Source organism: Panulirus ornatus, chromosome 54 (genome assembly GCF_036320965.1).
Source record: "Panulirus ornatus isolate Po-2019 chromosome 54, ASM3632096v1, whole genome shotgun sequence".
NCBI lineage: Eukaryota > Metazoa > Arthropoda > Malacostraca > Decapoda > Palinuridae > Panulirus > Panulirus ornatus.
The window spans coordinates 7,298,518-7,322,308 of NC_092277.1; the positions used below are offsets into that span (position 1 = coordinate 7,298,518).

Consider the following 23,791-nt stretch of genomic DNA (forward strand, 5'->3'; position numbering starts at 1 on the left):
AAAGTCAGGGGTTAGTGAGAGGATAAGAGCAAGGGAAGGAGTTGCACTAGTGAAACAGGAGTGGTGGGAGTATGTGATAGAGTGTAAGAAAGTAAACTCTAGATTGATATGGGTAAAATTGAAGGTGGATGGAGAGAGATGGGTGATTATTGGTGCATATACACCTGGGCATGAGAAGAAAGATCATGAGGCAAGTGTTTTGGGAGCAGCTGAGTTAGTGTGTTATTAGTTTTGATGTACGAGACCGGGTTATAGTGATGGTTGATGTGAATGCAAAGGTGAGTAATGTGGCAGTTGAGGGAATAATTGGTGTACATAGGGTGTTCAGTGTTGTAAATGGAAATGGTGAAGAGCTTGTAGATTTATGTGCTGAAAAAGGACTGGTGATTGGGAATACCTGGTTTAAAAAGAGAGAGATACATAAGTATACATATGCAAGTAGGAGAGATGGCCAGAGAGTGTTATTTATTGGATTACATGTTAATTGTATGTATGACTCATGGTGAGGTGCCTGAGGATTGGCGGAATGCGTGCATAGTGCCATTGTACAAAGGCAAAGGAGATAAGAGTGAGTGCTCAAATTACAGAGGTATAAGTTTGTTGAGATGTTCTGGAAGGAGGTAAATAAAGTGCGTAAGACAAGGGAGCAAATGGGAACTTCAGTGAAGGGCGCAAATGGGGAGGTGATAACAAGTAGTGGTGATGTGAGAAGGAGATAGAGTGAGTATTTTGAAGGTTTGTTGAATGTGTTTGATGATAGAGTGGCAGATATAGGGTGTTTTGGTCGAGGTGGTGTGCAAAGTGAGAGGGTTAGGGAAAATGATTTGGTAAACAGAGAAGAGGTAGTGAAAGCGTTGCGGAAGATGAAAGCCGGCAAGGCAGCAGGTTTGGATGGTATTGCAGTGGAATTTATTAAAAAAGGGGGTGACTGTATTGTTGACTGGTTGGTAAGGTTATTTAATGTACGTATGACTCATGGTGAGGTGCCTGAGGATTGGCGGAATGCGTGCATAGTGCCATTGTACAAAGGCAAAGGGGATAAGAGTGAGTGCTCAAATTACAGAGGTATAAGTTTGTTGAGTATTCCTGGTAAATTATATGGGAGGGTATTGATTGAGAGGGTGAAGGCATGTACAGAGCATCAGATTGGGGAAGAGCAGTGTGGTTTCAGAAGTGGTAGAGGATGTGTGGATCAGGTGTTTGCTTTGAAGAATGTATGTGAGAAATACTTAGAAAAGCAAATGGATTTGTATGTAGCATTTATGGATCTGGAGAAGGCATATGATAGAGTTGATAGAGATGCTCTGTGGAAGGTATTAAGAATATATGGTGTGGGAGGAAAGTTGTTAGAAGCAGTGAAAAGTTTTTATCGAGGATGTAAGGCATGTGTACGTGTAGGAAGAGAGGAAAGTGATTGGTTCTCAGTGAATGTAGGTTTGTGGCAGGGGTGTGTGATGTCTCCATGGTTGTTTAATTTGTTTATGGATGGGGTTGTTAGGGAGGTAAATGCAAGAGTTTTGGAAAGAGGGGCAAGTATGAAGTCTGTTGGGGATGAGAGAGCTTGGGAAGTGAGTCAGTTGTTGTTCGCTGATGATACAGCGCTGGTGGCTGATTCATGTGAGAAACTGCAGAAGCTGGTGACTGAGTTTGGTAAAGTGTGTGGAAGAAGAAAGTTAAGAGTAAATGTGAATAAGAGCAAGGTTATTAGGTACAGTAGGGTTGAGGGTCAAGTCAATTGGGAGGTGAGTTTGAATGGAGAAAAACTGGAGGAAGTGAAGTGTTTTAGATATCTGGGAGTGGATCTGGCAGCGGATGGAACCATGGAAGCGGAAGTGGATCATAGGGTGGGGGAGGGGGCGAAAATTCTGGGGCCTTGAAGAATGTGTGGAAGTCGAGAACATTATCTCGGAAAGCAAAAATGGGTATGTTTGAAGGAATAGTGGTTCCAACAATGTTGTATGGTTGCGAGGCGTGGGCTATGGATAGAGTTGTGCGCAGGAGGATGGATGTGCTGGAAATGAGATGTTTGAGGACAATGTGTGGTGTGAGGTGGTTTGATCGAGTGAGTAACGTAAGGGTAAGAGAGATGTGTGGAAATAAAAAGAGCGTGGTTGAGAGAGCAGAAGAGGGTGTTTTGAAGTGGTTTGGGCACATGGAGAGAATGAGTGAGGAAAGATTGACCAAGAGGATATATGTGTCGGAGGTGGAGGGAACGAGGAGAAGAGGGAGACCAAATTGGAGGTGGAAAGATGGAGTGAAAAAGATTTTGTGGGATCGGGGCCTGAACATGCAGGAGGGTGAAAGGAGGGCAAGGAATAGAGTGAATTGGAGCGATGTGGTATACCGGGGTTGACGTGCTGTCAGTGGATTGAATCAAGGCATGTGAAGCGTCTGGGGTAAACCATGGAAAGCTGTGTAGGTATGTATATTTGCGTGTGTGGACGTATGTATATACATGTGTATGGGGGGGGGGTTGGGCCATTTCTTTCGTCTGTTTCCTTGCGCTACCTCGCAAACGCGGGAGACAGCGACAAAGTATAATAAAAAAAAAAATATAAGTTTGTTGAGTATTCCTGGTAAATTATATGGGAGGGTATTGATTGAGAGGGTGAAGGCATGTACAGAGCATCAGATTGGGGAAGAGCAGTGTGGTTTCAGAAGTGGTAGAGGATGTGTGGATCAGGTGTTTGCTTTGAAGAATGTATGTGAGAAATACTTAGAAAAGCAAATGGATTTGTATGTAGCATTTATGGATCTGGAGAAGGCATATGATAGAGTTGATAGAGATGCTCTGTGGAAGGTATTAAGAATATATGGTGTGGGAGGCAAGTTGTTAGAAGCAGTGAAAAGTTTTTATCGAGGATGTAAGGCATGTGTACGTGTAGGAAGAGAGGAAAGTGATTGGTTCTCAGTGAATGTAGGTTTGCGGCAGGGGTGTGTGATGTCTCCATGGTTGTTTAATTTGTTTATGGATGGGGTTGTTAGGGAGGTGAATGCAAGAGTTTTGGAAAGAGGGGCAAGTATGAAGTCTGTTGGGGATGAGAGAGCTTGGGAAGTGAGTCAGTTGTTGTTCGCTGATGATACAGCGCTGGTGGCTGATTCATGTGAGAAACTGCAGAAGCTGGTGACTGAGTTTGGTAAAGTGTGTGAAAGAAGAAAGTTAAGAGTAAATGTGAATAAGAGCAAGGTAATTAGGTACAGTAGGGTTGAGGGTCAAGTCAATTGGGAGGTGAGTTTGAATGGAGAAAAACTGGAGGAAGTGAAGTGTTTTAGATATCTGGGAGTGGATCTGGCAGCGGATGGAACCATGGAAGCGGAAGTGGATCATAGGGTGGGGGAGGGGGCGAAAATTCTGGGAGCCTTGAAGAATGTGTGGAAGTCGAGAACATTATCTCGGAAAGCAAAAATGGGTATGTTTGAAGGAATAGTGGTTCCAACAATGTTGTATGGTTGCGAGGCGTGGGCTATGGATAGAGTTGTGCGCAGGAGGATGGATGTGCTGGAAATGAGATGTTTGAGGACAATGTGTGGTGTGAGGTGGTTTGATCGAGTAAGTAACGTAAGGGTAAGAGAGATGTGTGGAAATAAAAAGAGCGTGGTTGAGAGAGCAGAAGAGGGTGTTTTGAAATAGTTTGGGCACATGGAGAGAATGAGTGAGGAAAGATTGACCAAGAGGATATATGTGTCGGAGGTGGAGGGAACGAGGAGAAGAGGGAGACCAAATTGGAGGTGGAAAGATGGAGTGAAAAAGATTTTGTGTGATCGGGGCCTGAACATGCAGGAGGGTGAAAGGAGGGCAAGGAATAGAGTGAATTGGAGCGATGTGGTATACCGGGGTTGACGTGCTGTCAGTGGATTGAATCAAGGCATGTGAAGCGTCTGGGGTAAACCATGGAAAGCTGTGTAGGTATGTATATTTGCGTGTGTGGACGTGTGTATGTACATGTGTATGGGGGTGGGTTGGGCCATTTCTTTCGTCTGTTTCCTTGCGCTACCTCGCAAACGCGGGAGACAGCGACAAAGCAAAAAAAAAAAAAAAAAAAACATGTTAATTGATAGGTGCGCGAAAGAGAGACTTTTGGATGTAAGTGTGCTGAGAGGTGCAGCTGGAGGGATGTCTGATCATTATCTTGTGGAGGCAAGGGTGAAGATTTGAAGAGGTTTTCAGAAAAGAAAAGAGAATGTTGGGGTGAAGAGAGTGGTGAGAGTAAGTGAGCTTGGGAAGGAGACTTGTGTGAGGAAGTACCAGGAGAGACTGAATACAGAATGGAAAAAGGTGACAACAAAGGACATAAGGGAAGTGGGGGAGGAATGGGATGTATTTAGGGAAGCAGTGATGGCTTGCGCAAAAGATGCTTGTGGCATGAGAAGCGTAGGAGGTGGGCAGATTAGAAAGGGTAGTGAGTGGTGGGATATGAAGAAGTAAGATTATTAGAGAAAGAGAAGAGAGAGGCATTTGGAAGATTTTTTCCAGGGAAATAATGCAAATGTTTGGGAGACGTATAAAAGAAAGAGGAATGAGGTCAAGAGAAAGGAGCAAGAGGTGAAAAAGAGGGCAAATAAGAGTTGGGGTGAGTGAGTATCATTAAATTTTAGGGAGAATAAGAAAGATGTTGACTGGTTGGTAAGGTTATTTAATGTATGTATGACTCATGGTGAGGTGCCTGAGAACTGGCGGAATGCTTGCATAGTGTCATTGTACAAAGGCAAAGGGTATGAGAGTGAGTGCTCAAATTACAGAGGTATAAGTTTGTTGAGTATTGCTGGGAAATCATATGGGAGGGTATTGATTGTGAGGGTGAAGGCATGTACAGAGCATCAGATTGGGGAAGAGCATTTTGGTTTTAGAAATGGTAGAGGATGTGTGGATCATGTGTTTGCTTTGAAAAATGTATGTGAGAAATACTTAGAAAAGCAAATGGATTTGTATGTAGTATTTATGGATCTGGAGAAAGCATATGTTAGAGTTGATAGAGATGCTGTATGGAAGGTATTAAGAATATATGGTGTGGGAGGTAAGTTGTTATCAGCATTTAAAAGTTTTTATTGAGGATGTTCGTCATGTGTAGGTGTAGGAAGAGAGGAAAGTGATTGGCTCTCAGTGAATGTTGGTTTGCGGAAGGGGTATGTGATGTCTCTATGGTTGTTTGATTTGTTTATGGATGGGGTTGTTAGGGAGGTGAATGCAAGAGTTTTGGAAAGAGGGGCAAGTATGCAGTCTGTTGTGGAGGAGAGAGCTTGGGAAGTGAGTCAGTTGTTGTTCGCTGATGATACAGCGCTGGTGGCTGATTTGTGTGAGAAACTGCAGAATCTGGTGATTGAGTCTGGTAAAGTGTGTGAAAGAAGAAAGTTAAGAGTAAATGTGAATAAGAGCAAGGTTATTAGGTACAGTAGGGTTGAGGGACAAGTCAATTGGGAGGTAAGTTTGAATGGAGAAAAACTGGAGGAAGTGAAGTGTTTTAGATATCTGGGAGTGGATTTGGCAACAGATGGAACCATGGAAGCGGAAGTAAATCATAGGTTGGGGGAGGGGGCGAAAGTTTTGGGAGCTTTGAAGAATGTGTGGAAGTTGAGAACATTATTTTGGAAAGCAAAAATGGGTATGTTTGAAGGAATAGTGGTTCTAACAATGTTATATGGTTACGAGGCGTGGGCTATAGAAAGAGTTGTGTGGAGGAGGGTGGATGTGCTAGAAATGAGATGTTTGAGGACAATATGTGGTGTGTGGTGGTTTGATCTAGTAAGTAATGAAAGAATGAAAGGGTAAGAGAGATGTGTGGTAATAAGAAGAGTGTGGTTGAGAGAGCAGAAGAGGGTGTTTTGAAATGATTTTGTCACATGGAGAGAATGAGTGAGGAAAGATTGGCAAAGAGGATATATGTGTCAGAGGTGGAGGGAACAAGAAGTGGGAGACCTGATTGTAGGTGGAAAGATGGAGTGAAAAAGATTTTGAGTGATAGGGGCCTGAACATGCAGGAGGGTGAAAGACATGCAAGGAATAGAGTGAATTGGAACGATGTGGTATACCGGAGTCGATGTGCTGTCAATGGATTGAACCAGGGCATGTAAAGCGTCTGGGGTAAACCATGGAAAGTTTTGTGAGGCCTGGATATGGAAGGGGAGCTGTTGGTTTGGTGCATTATACGTGACAGCTTGGGACGGAGTGTGAAGAAATGTGGCCTTTTTTGTCTTTTCGTAGCACTACCTCGCGCACATGCAGGGGGAGTGGGTTTTCATTTCATTATGTGGTGGGGTGGCGACGGGAATGACTAAGGTCAGATAGTATGAATTATGTACATGTGTATATATGTATATTTCTGTGTGTGTATATATATTTGTATACGTCGAGATGTATAGGAATATATATGTGCGTGTGTGGACGTTTATGTATATACATGTGTATTTGGGTGGGTTGGGCCATTGTTTCCTCTGTTTCCTTGCGCTATCTCGCTAACGCAGGAGACAGTGACAAAGTATAATAAAAAAAAAAGATGTTTTGGAAGGAGGTAAATAAAGTGCGTAAGACGAGGGAACAAATGGAAACATCAGTGAAGGGGGCTAATGGGGAGGTGATTACAAGTAGTGATGTTGTGAGAAGGAGATGGAGAGAGTATTTTGAAGGTTTGTTAAATGTGTTTGATGATAGAGTGGCAGATATAGGGTGTTTCGGTCAAGGTGGTGTGCAAGGTGAGAGGGTTAAGGAGAATGATTTGGTAAACAGAGAAGAGGTAGTAAAAGGTTTGTGGAAGATGAAGGCCAGCAGGGCAGCGGGTTTGGGTGGTATAGCAGTGGAATTTATTAAAAAAGGGGGTAACTTTGTTGTTGACTGGTTGGGAAGGTTATTTAATGTATGTATGACTCATGGTGAGGTGCCTGAGGATTGGCGGAATGCTTGCATAGTTCCATTGTACAAAGACAAAGGGGGTAAGAGTGAATGATGAAATTACAGAGGTATAAGTTTGTTGAGTATTGCTGGGAAATTATATGGGAGGGTATTGATTGAGAGGGTGAAAGCATGTACAGAGCATCAGATTGGGGAAGAGCAGTGTGGTTTCAGAAGTGGTAGAGGATGTGTGGATCAGGCGTTTACTTTGAAGAAAGTATGTGAGAAATACTTAGGAAAGCAAATGGATTTGTATGTAGCATTTATGGATCTGGAGAAAGCATATGATAGAGTTGATAGAAATGCTCTGTGTGGGGTATTAAGAATATATAGAGTGGGAGGCAAGTTGTTAGAAGAAGTGAAAAGTTTTTATCGAGGATGTAAGGCATGTGTATGTGTAGGAAGATAGGAAAGTGATTGGTTCGCAGTGAATGTTGGTTTGTGGCATAGGTGTGTGATGTCTCCATGGTTGTTTAATTTTTTATGGATGGGGTTGTTAGGGAGGTGAATGCAAGAGTTTTGGAAAGAGGGGCAAGTATGCAGTCTGTTGTGGAGAAAGAGCTTGGGAAGTGAGTCAGTTGTTGTTCGCTGATGATACAGCGCTGGTGGCTGATTTGTGTGAGAAACTGCAGAATCTGGTGATTGAGTCTGGTAAAGTGTGTGAAAGAAGAAAGTTAAGAGTAAATGTGAATAAGAGCATGGTTATTAGGTACAGTAGGGTTGAGGGACAAGTCAGTTGGGAGGTAAGTTTGAATGGAGAAAAACTGGAGGAAGTGAAGTGTTTTAGATATCTGGGAGTGGATTTGGCAACAGATGGAACCATGGAAGCGGAAGTAAATCATAGGGTGGGGGAGGGGGCGAAAGTCTGGGGAGGATTGAAGAATGTGTGGAAGTTGAGAACGTTATTTTGGAAAGTAAAAATGGGTATGTTTGAAGGAATAGTGGTTCTAACAATGTTATATGTTTGCGAGGCGTAGGCTATAGATAGAGTTGTGCGGAGGAGGGTGGATGTGCTAGAAATGAGATGTTTGAGGATAATATGTGGTGTGAGGTGGTTTGATCGAGTAAGTAATGAAAGAATGAAAGGGTAAGAGAGATGTGTGGTAATAAAAACAGTGTGGTTGAGAGAGCAGAAGAGGGTGTTTTGAAATGATTTTGTCACTTGGAGAGAATGAGTGAGGAAAGATTGGCAAAGAGGATATATGTGTCCGAGGTGGAGGGAACGAGAAGTGGGAGACCAAATTGTAGGTGGAAAGATGGAGTGCAAAAGATTCTGAGTGATCGGGGCCAGAACATGCAGGAGGGTGAAAGGCGTGCAAGGAATAGAGTGAATTGGAATGATGTGGTATACCGGGGTCGATGTGCTGTCAATGGATTGAACCAGGGCATGTGAAGCATCTGGGGTAAACCATGGAAAGTTTTGTGAGGCCAGGACGTGGATAGGGAGCTGTTGGTGTGGTGCATTATACATGACAGCTTGAGACGGAGTGTGAAGAAATTTGGCCTTTGTTGTCTTTTTGTAGCACTACCTCACGCACATGCAGGGGAAGGGGGTTTTCATTTCATTATGTGGCTGGATGGCGACAGGAATGACTAAGGTCAGATAGTATGAATTATCTACATGTGTATATATGTATATGTCTGTGTGTGTATATATATATTTATATACATCGAGATGTATAGGAATATATATGTGCATGTGTGGACAATTTTGTATATACATGTGTATTTGGGTGGGTCGGGCTATTCTTTTGTCTGTATTCTTGCGCTACCTCGCTAACACGAGAGACAGTGACAGAGCATAATAAAAAAAAAAAGATGTTTTGGAAGGGGGTAAATAAAGTGTGAAAGACAAGGGAAGAAATGGGAACATCAGTGAAGGAGGCTAATGGGGAGGTGATAACAAGTAGTGGTGATGTAAGAAGAAGATGGAGTGAGTATTTTGAAGGTTTGTTGAATGTGTTTGATAATAGAGTGGCAGATATAGGGTGTTTTGGTCAAGGTGGTATGCAAAGTGAGAGGGTTAAGGAGAATGATTTGGTAAACAGAGAAGAGGTAGTAGAGGAAGATGAAAGCCGGCAAGGCAGTGGTTTTGGATGGTATAGCAGTGGAATTTACTAAAAAAGGGGTGACTGTGTTGTTGATTGGTTTTTAAGGTTATGTAATACATATATGACTCATGGTGAGGTGCCTGAGGATTGGCGGAATGTTTGCATAGTACCACTGTACAGTGCTCAAATTACAGAGGTATAAGTTTGTTGAGTATTGCTGGGATATTATATGGGAAGGTACTGATTGAGAGGGTGAAGGCATGTACAGAGCATCAGATTGGGGAAGAGCAGTGTGGTTTCAGAAGTGGTAGAGGATGTGTGGATCAGGTATTTACTTTGAAGAATGTATGTGAGAAATACTTAGAAAAGCAAATGGATTTGTATGTAGCATTTATGGATCTGGAGAAGACATATGATAGAGTTGATAGAAATGCTCTGTGTGGGGTATTAAGAATATATGGTGTGGGAGGCAAGTTGTTAGAAGCAGTGAAAAGTTTTTATCAAGGATGTAAGGCATGTGTATGTGTAGGAAGATAGGAAAGTGATTGGTTCTTAGTGTATGTTCGTTTGCAGCAGGGGTGCGTGATGTCTCCATGGTTGTTTAATTTGTTTATAGATGGGGTTGTTAGGGAGGTGAATGCAAGAGTTTTGGAAAGAGGGACAAGTATGCAATCTTTTGTGGAGGAGAGAGCTTGGGAAGTAAGTTAGTTGTTGTTTGCTGATGATACAGCGCTGGTGGATGATTTGGGTGAGAAACTGCAGAAGCTGGTGACTGAGTTTGGTAAAGTGTGTAAAAGAAGAAAGCCGAGAGTAAATGTGAATAAGAGTAAGGTTATTAGGTACAGTAGTGTTGAGGGACAAGTCAATTGGAAAGTAAGTTTGTATGGAGAAAAACTGGAGGAAGTGAAGTGTTTTAGTTATCTGGGAGTGGATTTGGCAGTGGATGGAACCATGGAAGTGGAAGTGAATCATAGGGTGGGGGAGGGGGCGAAGGTTCTGGGAGCGCTGAAGATTGTGTGGAAGTCGAGAACATTATCTTGGAAAGCAAAAATGGGTATGTTTGAAGGAATAGTGGTTCCAGCAATGTCTGATGTACGATCATTATCTTGTGGAGGCGAAGGTGAAGATTTGTAGGGGTTTTCAGAAAAGAAGAGAGAATATTGGGGTGAAGAGAGTGGTGAGAGTAAGTGAGCTTCGGAAGGAGACTTGTGTGAGGAAGTACCAGGAGAGACTGAGTGCAGAATGGAAAAAGGTGAGAACAAAGGAGGTAAGGGGAGTGAGGGAGGAATGGGATGTATTTAGGGAAGCAGTGATGGCTTGCGCAAAAGATGCTTGTGGCATGAGAAGCGTGGGAGGTGGGTTGATTAGAAAGGGTAGTGAGTGGTGGGATGAAGATGTAAGATTATTAGTGAAAGAGAAGAGAGAGGCATTTAGACAATTTTTGCAGGGAAAAAATGCAAATGAGTGGGAGATGTATAAAAGAAAGAGGCAGGAGGTCAAGAGAAAGGTGCAAGAGGTGAAAAAGAGGGCAAATGAGAGTTGGGGTGAGAGAGTATCATTGAATTTTAGGGAGAATAAAAAGATGTTTTGGAAGGAGGTAAATAAAGTGCGTAAGACAAGGGAGCAAATGGGAACTTCAGTGAAGGGGGCTAATGGGGAGGTGATAACAAGTAGTGGTGATGTGAGAAGGAGATGGAGTGAGTATTTTGATGAATTATGTACATGTGTATATATGTACATGTCTGTGTGTGTATATATGTATGTATATGTTGAGATGTATAGGTATGTATATGTGCGTTTGTGGATGTGTATGTATATGCATGTGTATGTGGGTGGATTGGGCCATTCTTTCATAAGTTTCCGTGCGCTTCCTCGCTAATGCGGGAGACAGCGACAAAGTATAATAAATAATTATATCAATATGGTTGACTTTCTGTTGTGTGTTTCAACAACTGTATGTCATACTTATTGTCTTCTATTTTATACTATAAGTGGAACCAAATATTAGTTCTTTTATCTCAATCGGAGATTCTACTACAACTACAACAAGTCCTAGATTGGAATTGAGAGTAGGGGCTGTAGTAATAAGATCAGTTTTATCATGATTGTTATTCTCAGAGAGATATATAATTTGTTTGAGATTTTCTTGGAAATTTTAGCTTTAGCAGTAATAAATTTTGGGGGGATCTTGGGAAATATATTCAGTTTTATGAATATGAATTATAGTTTGAAGGCATATGATAGTTGATAAGAGATGCTCCGTGGAAGTTATTTAAGAGTTTATGGTGTGGGAGGCAAGTTGATAGAAGCAGTGAAAAGTTTTTGTCGAGGATGTAAGGCATGTGTATGAGTAAGAAGAAAGGAAAGTGAGTGGTTCCCAGTGAATGTCGGTTTGCAGCAGGGATGCACGATGTCTCCATGGTTGTTTAATTTGTTTATGTGTGGGGTTGTTAGGGAGGTGAATGCAAGAGTTTTGGAGAGAGTGGCAAGAATGCAGTCTGTTGTGGATGAGAGGGCTTGGGAAGTGAGTCAGTTGTTGTTCGCTGATGATACAGCATTGGTGGCTGACTAGGGTGAGAAAGTGTAGAAGCTGGTGACTGAGTTTCATAAAGTGTGTGAAAGAAGAAAGTTGAGAGTAAATGTGAATAAAAGCAAGGTTATTAGGTGCAGTAGGTTTGAGAGACAAGTGAATTGGGAGGTAAGTTTGAATGGAGAAAAACTGGGGAAGTGAAGTGTTTTAGATATCTGGGAGTGGATTTGGCAGCGGATGGAAGTGGAAGTGAGTCACAGGGATAGGGAGGGGGTGAATGTTCTGGCAGCGTTCAAGCATGTGTGGAAGGCGAGAACATTATCTTGGAAAGCAGAAATGGGTATGTTTGAAGGAATAGTCGTTCCAACAATGTTATTTGGTTGCGAGGCGTGGGCTATAGATAAGGTTATGTGGGAGAGGGTGGATATGTTGGAAATGAGATGTTTGAGGACAATAGGTGGTGTGAGGTGATTTGATCGAGTAAGTAATGAAAGGGTAAGAGAGATGTTTGGTATTAAAAAGAATGTGGTTGAGTGAGCAGAAGAGGTTATATTGAAATGGTTTGGTCACATGGAGAAAATGAGTGAGGAAAGGTTGATAAAGAGGATATATGTGTCAGAGGTGGAGGGAACGATGAGAAGTGGGAGACCAAATTGGAGGTGGAAGGATGGGGTGAGAAAGATTTTGAGCAATGGAGGACCTGAACATGCAGGATGGTGAAAGGCATGCAAGGAATAGAGTGAATTGGAATGATGTGGTATACCGGGGTCGACGTGCTGTCAGTGCATTGAACCAGGGCATGTGAAGCGTCTGGGGTATTGTGTGGCCTGGATATGGAAAGGGAAATGTGGTTTCGGTGCATTATGCATGACAGCTAGAGACTGACTGTGAACGAATGTGGCCTCTGTGTTCTTTTTCTAGCTCTACCTGGCACTCATGTGGGGGTAGGGGGCTGTCATGTCATGTGTGGTGGGGTGGCAATGGGAATGAATAAAGGCAGCAGGTATGAATTATGTACATGTGTATATATGTATATGTCTGTGTATGTATATGTTGAAAAGTGTAGGTATGTATATGTGCGTGTGTGGACGTTTATGTATATACATGTGTATGTGGGTGGCTATGGCCATTCTTCATTTGTTTCCTTGCGCTGCCTCGCAAACGCAGGCGACAGCGACAAAGTACAATATGAATATGAATAGATAATTTGAAGTCAATTGATCTTTCTTCCATTTCTAGTTTTGTAGATTTGTGATTTTTACTTCATTTATCAGATTGACATTAAAAGTTGGTGCTAAGTAAAAAAAAAAAGTGTGATGGGGTTTGATTAGAGTATTTAGGTAGACAGGGAGGTCATAATGTCTTAATAAGAGGCTCTAGTTTTATAGAAATAACATAGGATAAGACTTAAATTAAAGTTATGAAAAAAAAATTTTGAGTTAATATTGCTTTAATCATGCTTTATTACTCATATGATTTAATTCTTAGAATATTGCATTGAAGCTGCAAATGAGGTTTAGTTTACCTGTGATATAAGAATATATTTTTTGAGAGATTGATCTTCATCTTTACATTAGGAATGTAATGTGTTAAAAGTTACACAATGGAAAAGATGTATAAACAGAATTGAACCACTTTGAAAATAAGTTACAAGCCTTTTTCATTCCACAAATGCTTCATTGGTAGGAAAATGAAATTTCATTGAAATCATTAACAGTGATAAGCCTCTTTTTGGCTTCTACCAAAATGTAATTAGAGGTTAATTAAACCAAGGCTTAGATCGAACCTAAGAACAAATTTTCGCTTTCTAATTGAAGTGAGGTTAGTTAAATGTAACACTTTGTGAGTGCAAGTTACATATCATCGTTGACTATAACCCCATTGATATCATTCAAGGGCTCCGGAATGCCATTCGACATATAGTTCCAATAAAAGATTTAAAAGAAAATAAGTCCCATGGAAGATCATGAGATTAAATTTGATAGGTTTATAGTGCATACTAAAGGTAGTAATAGTGTAATTTCTACATCAAAAATTGAAAAAATAGCAGAGATTAGGAAGAACTCTAAAGAAAATGGAATGCGTGCTGATCCTTTAGGATCAAATCCACATTCAAATGGTGATATTTTTTCTTTACCAGCAATTGCATTTTTTGAATGAATGATGCGATTGATATAAGAGTAAAACAGATGATTAGAGTTACAAAGGAAATAGATAAGATTTATTTATGTATTCATTATACTTTGTCGCTGTCTCCTGCGTTAGCGAGGTAGCGCAAGGAAACAGACGAAAGAATGGCCCAACCTACCCACATACACATGTATATACATACACGTCCACACACAGCACATATAAATACCTGTACATCACATAAATACCTGTACATCACACTCTGCTAGAGAGTGAGTGTGAACTAATGGGGCCTTTGTTGTCTTTTCCTAGCGCTACCTCGCACACATGAGAGGGGAGGGGGTTATTATTCCATGTGTTGTGAGGTGGCGATGGGAATGAATAAAGGCAGACAGTATGAATTATCTACATGTGTATATATGTATATGTCTGTGTGTGTATATATATGTATACATTGAAATGTATAGGTATGTATATTTCCGTGTGTGGACGTGTCTGTATATACATGTGTAAGTGGGTGGGTTAGGCCGTTCTTTCGTCTGTTTCCTTGCGCTACCTCGCTAACGCGGGAGACAGCGACAAAGCAAAATAATAATAAAACATCTCAACGTATACATATATATATACACACACAGACATATACATATAAACACATGTACATAATTCATACTGTCTGCCCTTATTCATTCCCCGTCGCCACCCTGCCACACATGAAATGACAACCCCCTCTCCCTGCATGTGCACGAGGTAGCCCTAGGAAAAGACAACAAAGGCCACATTCGTTCACACTCAGTCTCTAGCTGTTATGTATAATGCATAGAAACCACAGCTCCCTTTCCATATCCAGGGTCCACTGAATTTTCCATGGTTTACCTCAGACACTTCACATACCCTGGTTCAATCCATTGACAGCACATTGACCCTGGTATACCACATCATTCCAATTCACTCTATTCCTTGGACGCCTTTCAACCTCCTGCATGTTCAGGCCCCGATCACTCAAAATCTTTTTCACTCCATCTTTCCACCTCCAATTTGGTCTCCCAGGTAAACAATGCAAATGACTAGATGTATAAAAGCAAGAGGCAGGAGGTCAAGAGAAAGGTGCAAGAGGTGAAAAAAAAGCGGCAAATGCGAGTTGGGGTGAGAGATTATCATTAAATTCTAGAGAGAATAAAAAGAGGTAAATAAAGTGCATAAGACAAGAAATATATATATATATATATATATATATATATATATATATATATATATATATATATATATATATACTTTTTTTTTTTTTTTTTGCTTTGTCGCTGTCTCCTGCGTTTTGCGAGGTAGCGCGAGGAAACAGACGAAAGAAATGGCCCAACCCACCCCCATACACATGTATATACATACGTCCACACACACAAATATACATACCTACACAGCTTTCCATGGTTTACCCCAGATGCTTCACATGCCCTGATTCAATCCACTGACAGCACGTCAACCCCGGTATACCACATCGCTCCAATTCACTCTATTCCTTGCCCTCCTTCACCCTCCTGCATGTTCAGGCCCCGATCACACAAAATCTTTTTCACTCCATCTTTCCACCTCCAATTTGGTCTCCCACTTCTCCTCGTTCCCTCCACCTCCGACACATATATCCTCTTGGGCAATCTTTCCTCACTCATTCTCTCCATGTGCCCAAACCATTTCAAAACACCCTCTTCTGCTCTCTCAACCACGCTCTTTTTATTTCCACACATCTCTCTTACCCTTACGTTACTTACTCGATCAAACCACCTCACACCACAGATTGTCCTCAAACATCTCATTTCCCGCACATCCATCCTCCTGCGCACAACTCTATCCATAGCCCACGCCTCGCAACCATACAACATTGTTGGAACCACTATTCCTTCAAACATACCCATTTTTGCTTCCCGAGATAATGTTCTCGACTTCCACACATTCTTCAAGGCTCCCAGAATTTTCGCCCCCTCCCCCATCCTATGATCCACTTCCGCTTCCATGGTTCCATCCGCTGCCAGATCCACTCCCAGATATCTAAAACACTTTACTTCCTCCAGTTTTTCTCCATTCAAACTTACCTCCAAGTTGACTTGACCCTCAACCCTAGTGTACCGAATAACCTTGCTCTTATTCACATTTACTCTTAAATTTCTTCTTTCACACACTTTACCAAACTCAGTCACCAGCTTCTGCAGTTTCTCACATGAATCTGCCACCAGCGCTGTATCATCAGCGAACAACAACTGACTCACTTCCCAAGCTCTCTCATCCCCAACAGACTTCATACTTGCCCCTCTTTCCAAAACTCTTGCATTCACCTCCCTAACAACCCCATCCATAAACAAATTAAACAACCATGGAGACATCACACACCCCTGCCGCAAACCTACATTCACTGAGAACCAATCACTTTCCTCTCTTCCTACACGTACACATACCTTACATCCTCGATAGAAACTTTTCACTGCTTCTAACAACTTGTCTCCCACACCATATATTCTTAATTCCTTGCCCTCCTTTCACCCTCATGCATGTTCAGGCCTCGATCACACAAAATCTTTTTCACTCCATCTTTCCACCTCCAATTTGGTCTCACACTTCTCCTCGTTCCCTCCACCTCCGACACATATATCCTCTTGGGCAATCTTTCCTCACTCATTCTCTCCATGTGCCCAAACCATTTCAAAACACCCTCTTCTGCTCTCTCAACCACGCTCTTTTTATTTCCACACATCTCTCTTACCCTTACGTTGCTTACTCGATCAAACCACCTCACACCACACATTGTCTTCAAACATCTCATTTCCAGCACATCCATCCTCCTGCGCACAACTCTATCCATAGCCAACGCCTCGCAACCATACAACATTGTTGGAACCACTATTCCTTCAAACATAACCATTTTTGCTTTCCGAGATAATATTCTCGACTTCCACACATTCTTCAAGGCTCCCAGGATTTTCGCCCCCTCCCCCACCCTATGATCCTTTTCCGCTTCCATGGTTCCATCCGCTGCCAGACCCACTCCCAGATATCTAGAACACTTTACTTCCTCCAGTTTTTCTCCATTCAAACTTACCTCCCAGTTGACTTGACCCTCAACCCTACTGTACCTAATTACCTTGCTCTTATTCACATTTACTCTTAACTTTCTTCTTTCACACACTTTACCAAACTCAGTCACCAGCTTCTGCAGTTTCTCACATGAATCAGCCACCAGCGCTGTATCATCAGCGAACAACAACTGACTCACTTCCCAAGCTCTCTTATCCCCAACAGACTTCATACTTGCCCCTCTTTCCAAAACTCTTGCATTCACCTCCCTAACAACCCCAGCCATAAACAAATTAAACAACCATGGAGACATCACACACCCCTGCCGCAAACCTACATTCACTGAGAACCAATCACTTTCCTCTCTTCCTACATGTACACATGCCTTACATCCTCGATAAAAACTTTTCTCTGCTTCTAACAACTTGCCTCCCACACCATATATTCTTAATACCTTCCACAGAGCATCTCTATCAACTCTATCATATGCCTTCTCCAGATCCATAAATGCTACATACAAATCCATTTGCTTTTCTAAGTATTTCTCACATACATTCTTCAAAGCAAACACCTGATCCACACATCCTCTACCACTTCTGAAACCACACTGCTCTTCCCCAATCTGATGCTCTGTACATGCCTTCACCCTCTCAATCAATACCCTCCCATATAATTTACCAGGAATACTCAACAAACTTATACCTCTGTAATTTGAGCACTCACTCTTATCCCCTTTGCCTTTGTACAAAGGCACTATGCACGCATTCCGCCAATCTTCAGGCACCTCACCATGAGTCATACATACATTAAATAACCTTACCAACCAGTCAATAATACAGTCACCCCCTTTTTTAATAAATTCCACTGCAATACCATCCAAACCTGCTGCCTTGCCGGCTTTCATCTTCCGCAAAGCTTTTACTACCTCTTCTCTGTTTACCAAATCATTTTCCCTAACCCTCTCACTTTGCACACCACCTCGACCAAAACTCCCTATATCTGCCACTCTATCATCAAACACATTCAACAAACCTTCAGAATACTCACTCCATCTCCTTCTCACATCACCACTACTTGTTATCACCTCCCCTCCCCATTTGCGCCCTTCCCTGAAGTTCCCATTTGCTCCCTTGTCTTACGCACTTTATTTACCTCCTTCCAGAACATCTTTTTATTCTCCCTAAAATTTAATGACACTATCTCTCCCCAACTCTCATTTGCCCTCTTTTTCACCTCTTGCACCTTTCTCTTGACCTCCTGTCTCTTTCTTTTATACATCTCCCACTCAATTGCATTTTTTCCCTGCAAAAATCGTCCAAATGCCTCTCTCTTCTCTTTCACTAATAATCTTACTTCTTCATCCCACCACTCACTACCCTTTCTAATCAACCCACCTCCCACTCTTCTCATGCCACAAGCATCTTTTGCGCAATCCATCACTGATTCCCTAAATACATCCCATTCCTCCCCCACTCCCCTTACTTCCATTGTTCTCACCTTTTTCCATTCTGTACTCAGTCTCTCCTGGTACTTCCTCACACAAGTCTCCTTCCCAAGCTCACTTACTCTCACCACCCTCTTCACCCCAACATTCACTCTTCTTTTCTGAAAACCCATACAAATCTTCACCTTAGCCTCCACAAGATAATGATCAGACATCCCTCCAGTTGCACCTCTCAGCACATTAACATCCAAAAGTCTCTCTTTCGCGCGCCTGTCAATTAACACATAATCCAATAACGCTCTCTGGCCATCTCTCCTACTTACATACGTATACTTATGTATATCTTGCTTTTTAAACCAGGTATTCCCAATCACCAGACCTTTTTCAGCACATAAATCTACAAGCTCTTCACCATTTCCATTTACAACACTGAACACCCCATGTATACCAATTATATATATATATATATATATATATATATATATATATATATATATATATATATATATATATATATATATATATATATATATATATATATATATATATATATATATATATATATATATATATATATATATATATATATATATATATATATATATATATATATATATATATATATATATAAATATATATATATATATTTTTTTTTTTGCTTTGTCGCTGTCTCCCGCGTTTGCAAGGTAGCGCAAGGAAACAGACGAAAGAAATGGCCCAACCCACCCCCATACACATGTATATACATCCGTCCAAACATGCAAATATACATACCTACACAGCTTTCCATGGTTTACCCCAGACGCTTCACATGCCTTGATTCAATCCACTGACAGCATGTCAACCCCGGTATACCACATCGCTCCAATTCACTCTATTCCTTGCCCTCCTTTCACCCTCCTGCATGTTCAGGCCTCGATCACACAAAATCTTTTTCACTCCATCTTTCCACCTCCAATTTGGTCTCCCACTTCTCCTCGTTCCCTCCACCTCCGACACATATATCCTATTGGTCAATCTTTCCTCACTCATTCTCTCCATGTGCCCAAACCATTTCAAAACACCCTCTTCTGCTCTCTCAACCACGCTCTTTTTATTTCCACACATCTCTCTTACCCTTACGTTACTTACTCGATCAAACCACCTCACACCACACATTGTCCTCAAACATCTCATTTCCCGAACATCCATCCTCCTGCGCACAACTCTATTCATAGCCCACGCCTCGCAACCATACAGCATTGTTGGAACCACTATTCCTTCAAACATACCCATTTTTGCTTTCCGAGATAATGTTCTCGACTTCCACACATTCTTCAAGGCTCCCAGAATTTTTGCCCCCTCCCCCACCCTATGATCCACTTCCGCTTCCATGGTTCCATCCGCTGCCAGATCCACTCCCAGATATCTAAAACACTTCACTTCCTCCAGTTTTTCTCAATTCAAACTCACCTCCCAATTGACTTGACCCTCAACCCTACTGTACCTAATAACCTTGCCCTTATTCACATTTACTCTTAACTTTCTTCTTTCACACACTTTACCAAACTCAGTCACCAGCTTCTGCAGTTTCTCACATGAATCAGCCACCAGCGCTGTATCATCAGCGAATAACAACTGACTCACTTCCCATGCTCTCTCATCCCCAACAGACTTCATACTTGCCCCTCTTTCCAAAACTCTTGCATTCACCTCCCTTACAACCCCATCCATAAACAAATTAAACAACCATGGAGACATCACACACCCCTGCCGCAAACCTACATTCACTGAGAACCAATCACTTTCCTCTCTTCCTACACGTACACATGCCTTACATCCTTGATAAAAACTTTTCACTGCTTCTAACAACTTGCCTCCCACACCATATATTCTTAATACCTTCCACAGAGTATCTCTATCAACTCTATCATATGCCTTCTCCAGATCCATAAATGCTACATACAAATCCCTTTGCTTTTCTAAGTATTTCTCACATACATTCTTCAAAGCAAACACCTGATCCACACATCCTCTACCACTTCTGAAACCACACTGCTCTTCCCCAGTCTGATGCTCTGTACATGCCTTCACCCTCTCAATCAATACCCTCCCATATAATTTACCAGGAATACTCAACAAACTTATACCTCTGTAATTTGAGCACTCACTCTTATCCCCTTTGCCTTTGTACAATGGCACTATGCATGCATTCCGCCAATCCTCAGGCACCTCACCATGAGTCATACATACATTAGATAACCTTACCAACCAGTCAACAATACAGTCACCCCCTTTTTCAATAAATTCCACTGCAATACCATCCAAACCTGCTGCCTTGCCGGCTTTCATCTTCCGCAAAGCTTTTACTACCTCTTCTCTGTTTACCAAATCATTTTCCCTAACCCTCTCACTTTGCACACCACCTCGACCAAAACACCCTATATCTGCCACTCTATCATCAAACACATTCAACAAACCTTCAAAATATTCACTCCATCTCCTTCTCACATCACCACTACTTGTTATCACCTCCCCTCCCCATTTGCGCCCTTCCCTGAAGTTCCCATTTGCTCCCTTGTCTTACGCACTTTATTTACCTCCTTGCAGAACATCTTTTTATTCTCCCTAAGATTTAATGATACTCTCTCACCCCAACTCTCATTTGCCCTTTTTTTCACCTCTTGCACCTCTCTCTTGACCTCCTGTCTCTTTCTTTTATACATCTCCCACTCAATTGCATTTTTTCCCTGCAAAAATCGTCCAAATGCCTCTCTCTTCTCTCACTAATACTCTTACTTCTTCATCCCACCACTCACTACCCTTTCTAATCAACCCACCTCCCACTCTTCTCATGCCACAAGCATGTTTTGCGCAATCCATCACTGATTCCCTAAATACATCCCATTCCTCCCCCACTCCCCTTACTTCCACTGTTCTCACCGATGGGCATCCGTTCTCTCTGGATGGCAACAGCCGTAGCATTGTGTACATTTGTTGGTCAACACATCTCCAAACTTTCATACAATAACGCTCCATTACAACTAATTATTCACATACAAATATCATCATCTTGTACATTACAAAATTACGAAACAGAATTAACATATTTCATGTATAAATAAATGTTTCTATATCACGAATTTCACATAATAAAAAGGCATTGAAATGTATGTTTTTGGGTTAACTAAAGTAAACACAAGAAGGAAATGAGAGCACAGTATAATAACGATTTCAGATAACGTCAAAAACCACAATGGTTTGTTAATATGTAAATTATAATGGATAAATAGGCTAAATGTTGTACAGATATAAAAACATGAAAAAACTAAAAAGAAAAGTTTGCCTGGTGTGAGAATCGAACTCACGACCTTGAGCTTTTGAGGCTCACGCTCTGCCACTAAGCTAACCAGGCGGTAATATAATACAAAAAAAATCTTCTATTTGAATTGCTAGAAAATCCCGACATTTTTTTGTTTGGCTCTGCTCCTGGTCTTAGAAAGTGCTGGAGGGGATTATATATATATATATATATGTATATATATATATATATATATATATATATATATATATATATATATATATATATATATATATATATATATATATATATACATATATATATATATATATATATATATATATTTTTTTTTCTTTTTTTTTTTTTGCTTTGTCGCTGTCTCCCGCGTTGCGAGGTAGCGCAAGGAAACAGATGAAAGAAATGGCCCAACCCACCCCCTTACACATGTATATACATACGTCCACACACGCAAATATACATACCTACACAGCTTTCCATGGTTTACCCCAGACGTTTCACATGCCCTGATTCAATCCAGTGACAGCACGTCAACCCCGGTATACCACATCGCTCCAATTCACTCTATTCCTTGCCCTCCTTTCACCCTCCTGCATGTTCAGGCCCCGATCACACAAAATCTTTTTCACTCCATCCTTCCACCTCCAATTTGGTCTCCCTCTTCTCCTCGTTCCCTCCACCTCCGACACATATATCCTCTTGGTCAATCTTTCCTCACTCATTCTCTCCATGTGCCCAAACCATTTCAAAACACCCTCTTCTGCTCTCTCAACCACGCTCTTTTTATTTCCACACATCTCTCTTACCCTTACGTTACTTACTCGATCAAACCACCTCACACCACATATTGTCCTCAAACATCTCATTTCCAGCACATCCATCCTCCTGTGCACAACTCTATCCATAGCCCACGCTCGCAACCATACAACATTGTTGGAACCACTATTCCTTCAAACATACCCATTTTTGCTTTCCGAGATAATGTTCTCGACTTCCACACATTCTTCAAGACTCACAGAATTTTTGCCCCCTCCCCCATCCTATGATCCACTTACGCTTCCATGGTTCCATCCGCTGCCAGATCCACTCCCAGATATCTAAAACACTATACTTCCTCCAGTTTTTCTCCATTCAAACTCACCTCCCAATTGACTTGACCCTCAACCCTACTGTACCTAATAACCTTGCTCTTATTCACATTTATATGAGCCTGATGGGAAATAACCGGTGTAGATCCAGTTGATCACCAAGGTGAGATGAAAGGTATTCGAGTACATAGTATTCCAATAGTCATTTCCCTATTAGGGGCCTTCATATCCTAGCGGTAACGCTCCCGCCTGTTGCACATGGGACCCGGGTTCGATCGTGACTGTTGGAGGTTTGTATGATATATATATAAATATTGTGCTCATAGTTTGTTCATGTATTTACTTGAGTTTGCCAAAAAAAACATACATTTGAATACGTTCTTATATGTTGAATTTTGTGATGTACAAACATTTATTTATACATGAAATATGTTAATACTGTTCCGTAATTTTGTAATGTACAAGATGATAATATTTGTATGTGAATAATTAGTTGTAATGTATCGTTATTGTATGAAAGTTTGGAGATGTGTTGACCAACAAATGTACACAATGGCTGTTGCCATCCAGAGAGAACGGATGCCCATCGGTTGGTCGACATACTTCCAAACTTTCCTACAATAACGCTCCATTACAACTAATTATTCACATACAAACATTATCATCTTGTACATTACAAAATTACGAAACAGAATTAACATATTTCATGTATAAATAAATGTTTCTATATCACAAATTTCACGATATAAGAAAGCATTCAAATGTATGTTTTTTGGGTTAACTAAAGTAAACACAAGAAGGAAATGAGAGCACAGTATAATAACGATTTCAGATAACGTCAAAAACCACAATGGTTTGTTAATATGTAAATTATAATGGATAAATAGGCTAAATGTTGTACAGATATAAAAACATGAAAAAACTAAAAAAAAAAAAAAAAGTTTGCCCGGACCAGGGATTGAACCAGGGACCTCTCGATCTTCAGTCGAGCGCTCTCCCGACTGAGCTATCCGGGCCTCAATTATATAAAAATTTTTGGGGGGTATTTATCCTACCCAAAAGTATTTTGTTGTGTTGTGGTGTGATGATGAAGTAGGTGATGTGGTGTAGTTTGTAGCAGTTTGGTGGTGTGATGATGATGAAGTAGGTCATGTGATGTAGCAGAAAGGTGAGGGAATTGGCCATATATCATGATGGTGTATGGCAAGATCATATGATCATACCTTCCCGCTTGTTCACCCCGGAAATTGCTCTTCTGATACTTCTACAGTTTGGGTATGTGTTTGTTAGACGAAATATTAACATAA

The 23,791-nt window shown here is 41.2% G+C and overlaps 1 long non-coding RNA gene and 2 other non-coding genes across 4 annotated transcripts in view; 1 reads left to right on the top strand and 2 right to left on the bottom strand.

The window, feature by feature from the left end:
* Positions 1–23,791, top strand: part of LOC139765371 (uncharacterized) — a 203,756-nt gene that overhangs the window by 178,652 nt on the left and 1,313 nt on the right. The gene's annotated exons all lie outside the window — the stretch shown is intronic.
* TRNAL-CAA (transfer RNA leucine (anticodon CAA)) lies at positions 21,421–21,492 on the bottom strand. The gene has a single exon. It is a non-coding gene; the product is annotated as a tRNA-Leu (tRNA).
* Positions 23,428–23,500, bottom strand: TRNAF-GAA (transfer RNA phenylalanine (anticodon GAA)). The gene has a single exon. It is a non-coding gene; the product is annotated as a tRNA-Phe (tRNA).